This window comes from Protopterus annectens, chromosome 6.part0 (genome assembly GCF_019279795.1).
Source record: "Protopterus annectens isolate FY-2018-M chromosome 6.part0, PAN1.0, whole genome shotgun sequence".
Lineage (NCBI taxonomy): Eukaryota > Metazoa > Chordata > Ceratodontiformes > Protopteridae > Protopterus > Protopterus annectens.
The window spans coordinates 1,327,879,816-1,327,885,815 of NC_056737.1; the positions used below are offsets into that span (position 1 = coordinate 1,327,879,816).

The following is a 6,000-nucleotide window of genomic DNA, read 5'->3' on the forward strand; positions in this document are numbered from 1 at the left end:
ATATAATACAATCAGTTAATCATTTAGATAATGTTACTTTGAGACTGACTTGCCCAATTTTGAATCCAAAAAGGACACAGCAGTTGAGCTGTTTTTTTTCTAAAGTCTTTCATTCCATGTAAATAAAACTAATTGTCTGTGAACATCCAATATGCGTAACATATACTCTCCTTTGTCTGAAAATTTTGGAAAGAAGACTGGCAGGTTGATAGTTCGACTGATATTAGATTCTGACACCATCTTCAGAAGAAGGGAAGAATTGATTCTCAAGGATACTCTGTCTTTATTAAAAAAAGGGAGTTTAGAAGACAAGGCCTGTAATTGTGAAACTCTTCTGGTAGAGGTAATAGCTACTAACAAGATGGTTTTCAGGGTCAGAAATTTTATCTTCATCTCAGCTGAAGGTTCAAATGGAAACTGGGTTAGAGCTTGAAAGACTAAGTTTAAAGTCCAAATAGAAGGGTCTTTTAACTGGAGGTCTAAGGAGAAAGGTTCCCTTAAAAACCCTCTGCACAATTTGGAGGACTTTAGAGATGATTTATTCCTGTATGAAACTTGGAGATGGCAGCTAAACTTACTTTCACAGTAGAACAGCTAGCACCTTCACCGAAAGTTGAGGCTAAAAACTCCAGAACTTTAGATATAGGAGCAGAAAGGGGATTCAAATGTTTTTGCTGCACCCAAATTACAAATCTTTTCCATTTGCATTTGTACAGTTTCCTAGAATGTGATGGACCATGGAAGAGAGCCTGGGCTGTCCCAATGGAACTGGATAAACCATGCAGTCAACTTTATGCCTGGATGTCTAGGTGAATCAAGTCTGTTGGGTGAGACAGATGGTCAGGAATTGGATCCAGAAACCATGGAGGACAAAGACAATGAGGCCAAACAAAGGGAAACCAAATTTGTTGAGGCCAATAAGGATCAATGATGATTATTGTGCTCTTCAACGAGATGCTTTCTGAAGAAATTTGGGGAGTGAGGGTAACAGAGGTAAGCATAAAGGAGACTGGTGGGTCAATTGTGAATTACAGCATCTACCGATGATTCACTCTGTGGAAGGATAGGGGCAAAGAACCTGTTGCACTTGTTGTTGAGAGGGGAAGTGAAAACACTGCAGCACAGTTGACTCCATCAACGGAATATCTTCTCTGCTACCTTCATGTTGAGAGGCCACTCATAAGGCATTAGAATAGACCTGTTTAACTTGTCTGCAATCACAATGGATTTCCCCAGAATGGGCACTGCTATCAGAAACCGATTAGATAAGAATGCCTATTGCCACACTCTCAAAGCTTCGCAACACAGGGTATAAGATTTGGTTCCCCCTTGTTTGTTGATATACCAGACAACTGATATTTTGTCTGAATTGCAACAGTCCTGGTGGGGGGTGACTTGGAAGGCCTGCAACACTAGGACAAGCTCTCATTTTCATGACACTGATATTCGTGTTGGCCTCTACGGGAGACCATGTGCCTTGGAGTGTCTTTCTCAGAAGTGCCCCCCCCCCCCAATCTGGGAGACATCCATGGTCACTATGGCGTTGGAATGGGGAAGAACAAAGGGATGTCCTTCTTGCACTTGACTTGAGTGTATCTACCACAGGAGAAAGTTTTTTGCAAGCCTGAGATGTATTTTTATCTGACTGGACAGGGGATGGTAAAGAATGGACCACTGACTTGTCAATGTCCATTGAAGAATTCTTGTATAGTACCAATGGTAGTAGGATGATTGCTGCTGACATGGATCCCAAAACTTGAAGGATTAAGTGAGCAGAGAGGGAAGAGTTTTGGATGATCATTCTGACCTGCAACTGAATAGTCTTAACTCTTCACAAGGGGAGAAGCTGTTTGTGTGACCATACTGAATGAGATTCCAGTGTCTGCGTGACTCTAGATGAAATTTGTTGTAGACTGAAATGCCCAGATGGGAGCATAACTGCAGTATATAATCTTGAGCTTGGATCAGTTGATGCCTGGTCAAAGCAGTAATGAGAAAATAAGGTCAGGACAGTGATAAAGCTGAAACTGTAGCCAGGCGCACCAATCCAAAAATACAACTCCAGACAAATGCCAGATACTTTAATAAAACAACAAAGCTTTCGGATTACAAATCCTTCATCAGTGTTAGAATACCTATACTGAATTCTAAAACCTTAAATAGTCAATTAAACAGTCACATAACAGACAGCCTATAAACACAAAAATATACAAGTGAACTGCCACTACTGCCATGTACTCGGGTGAATAACCTGGGGACTGTGGTGAGGCCACAGGGCAGAGCTCTGAAATGGTAATGACTAGCTCCCAGCCAAAAGCACAGATATGTCCTACATCGTCTGCTCATTTTGATATCATAGCATGTATCCTTAAGATCTATTGAGCACATCAAGTCATCCTTGTACAGATAAGGCAGAATGGACTGAACTGTGACCATCCAGAACTGTGTGTGCTGAAGGGACTTGTTCAGATAGCCGAGATCCAAAACTGGTCTCCAGTACCATGTTTTCCTTGGCACTACAAAGAATCTTGAGTAAGTTCCTAATGCTCTCTGGTCTGTGGGGACTTCTTGAAGGACTCTTTTCTAGCAGCTTGTTTATTTCTAGTACTGATGCTTTCCTATGACTGGGTGGAACTTCGAGGATTTTGTTTACTATTAATGGAGGTGGCAGGGAAAAGAGAATTATATAACCTCTGGAAATCTCTCTCACTCTAAACTAATTAATAAACTCCATGACCTTCATCTCTCCACCCCATCTTTATGCTGGTTTTCTAGCTACTTATCTAATAGAAAACAATCCATACACTGCAAAACTGTCACCTCCCCATTTCTTCCTGTCAACACTTGCATACCTCAAGGCTCAATACTAGGACCTCTTCTTTTCAATATTTTTAGCAATATGTCCTCTGCCTCCAACCTCTCTACCCTCTTACAATATGCTGACCCCACCCTTATTACCACTGCCACAGTATCCTTAAACTCCTTGCCCTTACCCAAAACACTTTCACATCCATTGCAACCTGGCTCACCAACAATCAACTGATTCTAAACCCTAAAAAGACAAAACTTCTACTTTTTCTTCCCAAAACACTGGCACTCCATAAATTTATCTTCTCTACTACCTCCCATTACAATACCACCATCAGACCTAAACCTTATACAAAATTACTAGGTGTTACAATTGACGATGAATTAAAATTTGACATACACATCCATCACTCCATAAAAAAAACAAAAACAAAACAAAAAAACAGAAACTTGGTCTCCTTTACTGGAATCACAAACTACTACCTTCTTCCTCCAAGCCCTCCTTAGCCCTATCTCTCTTATTACCCTGTCTTCTGTATGCTGCTCCAGTTTTCACCAACCTACCCACCACTGCCTTGCTCTTAAATCATTACAATGGCCCGAATTCCCCAAGCAATTGTCTCTCTCAATTGCACATCACACACTTAATTTTGTATAATCCCACTTCCTGCCCCTTCATCTCTAACCTAGTGTCCCACTATAACCCCCACCATCAACTTTGCACATCTGACAAAAACCTTCTTCAAATCTATAAGCCATCAAAAAATATCGGCAAATCCCTGTCTAAGTACTCTGTAGCTCACACCTGGAACTCCCTTCCACTGAAAATAAGAAGCATCCCTCATAAGCTTAAATTCAAACAATAACTCAAACATTACTTTCTCAACACCTGGTCCTGCCCACGTCAAGCACCTACCTGACTTCTGACCAATTTCTTCCCTTACTCCATTTCTGATCTCTTCAGTTTGTCTCTTTTCCACCTGCTTTCTACTTTTCTTACTTTTCCAACACTACGTTTTAGAATATCCAACAATCTGCTCTTGTAAATACTCCTACTCAGGACATACATCTACTACTATTGTATTCAATTAATTTTTATTTGTATATTGTATATATCTTTTCATGCAATGTCTCTCGTAATTACTACAGTAACTGAAGTCCTAGGTAAATTTCAAAATTTTAACTTTGTATTAGCTAAAGCTTTTTATCCCTTTTGGATGGTCTTGCATATGTAATTGGAGCTTTTCTCCTTGGGTCTCCACTGAAAATGGGCCTTTGGCTCAGTTGGGCCAAGCCGGTTAATAAATGACAATAACTAAAATAAATAATCTTCTGCACCCATGAATCTTTTGTAATTTCTAGCCAAGCTCTTTGGAGCAGGGATAAGCAACCCCTCACTGCCTCCGGAGATGAACAGTTGGGGCCTCCCTTCTGGAGCGCTGGTAGGATCTGTCAGCAAAAGCATCTCTAAATCCTTGATTTTGTGGACCTCCTCTTCCACGAGGGTGGCATTTTCTAATGGAGGTCCTCCCTCTGCCCCTGCATGAACAGTCTCCATGTGGATCTTGGTAGGGTCCCTGGGATTTCTTGAACCACATCCTTTGACCACCTCGTTGATTCCTAGAAAAGGTTTGTTGAGGGGTTGAAAATTGCATGCCCACAGCAAATAGGGTGTTACCTTCCTGCTCACATCTAAAGAGCATGTCTTTCACCTTGGGGCCAAATAAGGAACTTCCGTCAAAGAAAACAAAAGGAAGCTTTGAAGGGCTCCACAAAGTCTCGCAAGTGCATCCAGGCTTGCCTTCTGACGGAAATAACTGAACCCGCCACTGATGAGGTACATTCTGTTGTTTGAGAAATAAGCATCATGGGCAAATTGGAAATGGACTGAAGGGTAACCAACTGCGAGGCAACAGTGCTCTCCATCTCACAGAATATGATTCCCACACAGTGATTTGGAGAATTCCTTTATCAAATCCCTCTGGAGTTTTGTCAAGTGTGCCAGACAGTTCAGTGACCAGAGGGCAAAGGTCGCTGAAACATAAACACTCTTCCCAAATCTGTCCATCACCCTAGACTCCCTGTTTGCGGGTGGGGTGGACAGAGAACCTCTACTCCACTAGTTCTTTCTTTGTGGCTGCTACTACAATCACAGCATCAAATTGGTGCTCCCTTGCTCCAAAAGGTTTTGTCCTTAGCTGGTGCCAGGATCTTGTCTGGTCGCTTGGGGATGGCTTCAATGGTATCAGATTCCTTCCATGCCCACTGAGAGACCAAATCAATGAGCTCATTGGCAGGCAGAGTCACCCAGGAGGTAGACAGGCCAGCACCAAAAGTCTGCAGGAATACCAACTCCTTCTGGGAAAAGTTCTCAGACCACCAACCACTCATTTGCTTTAGGAGTTCCAAAATCTCTCCTAATGAGATATTGTCAGGTGGTGATCTTGGCAACTCTTCCCCCTCATCACAGCTGGTATCATCTGTGACGGACTCTTGAAAAAAAAAGAGTCCACGTGCCTCCTTTTGCACTTTTTCTTCCTGGGAACTTCTTCGCTAGTATACTTCAGAGAAGTGATGGAAAAAATCAGTATAGCCTGCTGGGCTACCTGGTGACCAACTTGTGCTAGCTGTCCCTTTGGCACGGATGACTGAAGCTCAAGATGTAGACACAAATGGGCTAGGATGTTTGAAGCCAAAGAAAGTGGAGAGGTTCGAGCTCTAGGGATAGAGAAAGCTCTCTCCACTACCTCAAATGCTGAATGCCTCAGAGAAAAGGAACAGACAGCTCCAAAAACAACATGCTTACGGGCCGTAAACTCCCTCCACCCTGAAGGCAGGGCACTCAGAGCGAGTCAGAGACGAGCTGTCTAACCCTAAGGCTCACAGTGGGAGAGGGGCTCCGAAAGCTTCGGAGTCTATTCCAACACCTCGGATCCAGTGCCAACACTGTGGCTCCAAGGTACACGGAGCCAGTCCACTCAGAGACTCCACCAGAGTCGAAGATACAAGTATCTTCAGATCCAACAACTCTGATACCAGTGGTCAATTCAGAGAAGAAGGAGATTTAGAAGGCAGCAAGCCTCTGAGAAGGAGTCTTCTTCTATCTATAAGGGCCCTAACATTAAAACCCTTACATATGTCACAACAAGCGTCAAGGTGTGAAGGGCCTAGAGAGTAAATGCATTCAGAATG

General features: G+C 42.7%; 1 protein-coding gene across 1 annotated transcript in view; it reads right to left on the bottom strand.

Annotated features, from left to right (window-relative positions):
- Positions 1-6,000, bottom strand: part of STAM2 (signal transducing adaptor molecule 2) — a gene marked incomplete in the record, with an annotated part of 1,442,819 nt that overhangs the window by 831,450 nt on the left and 605,369 nt on the right.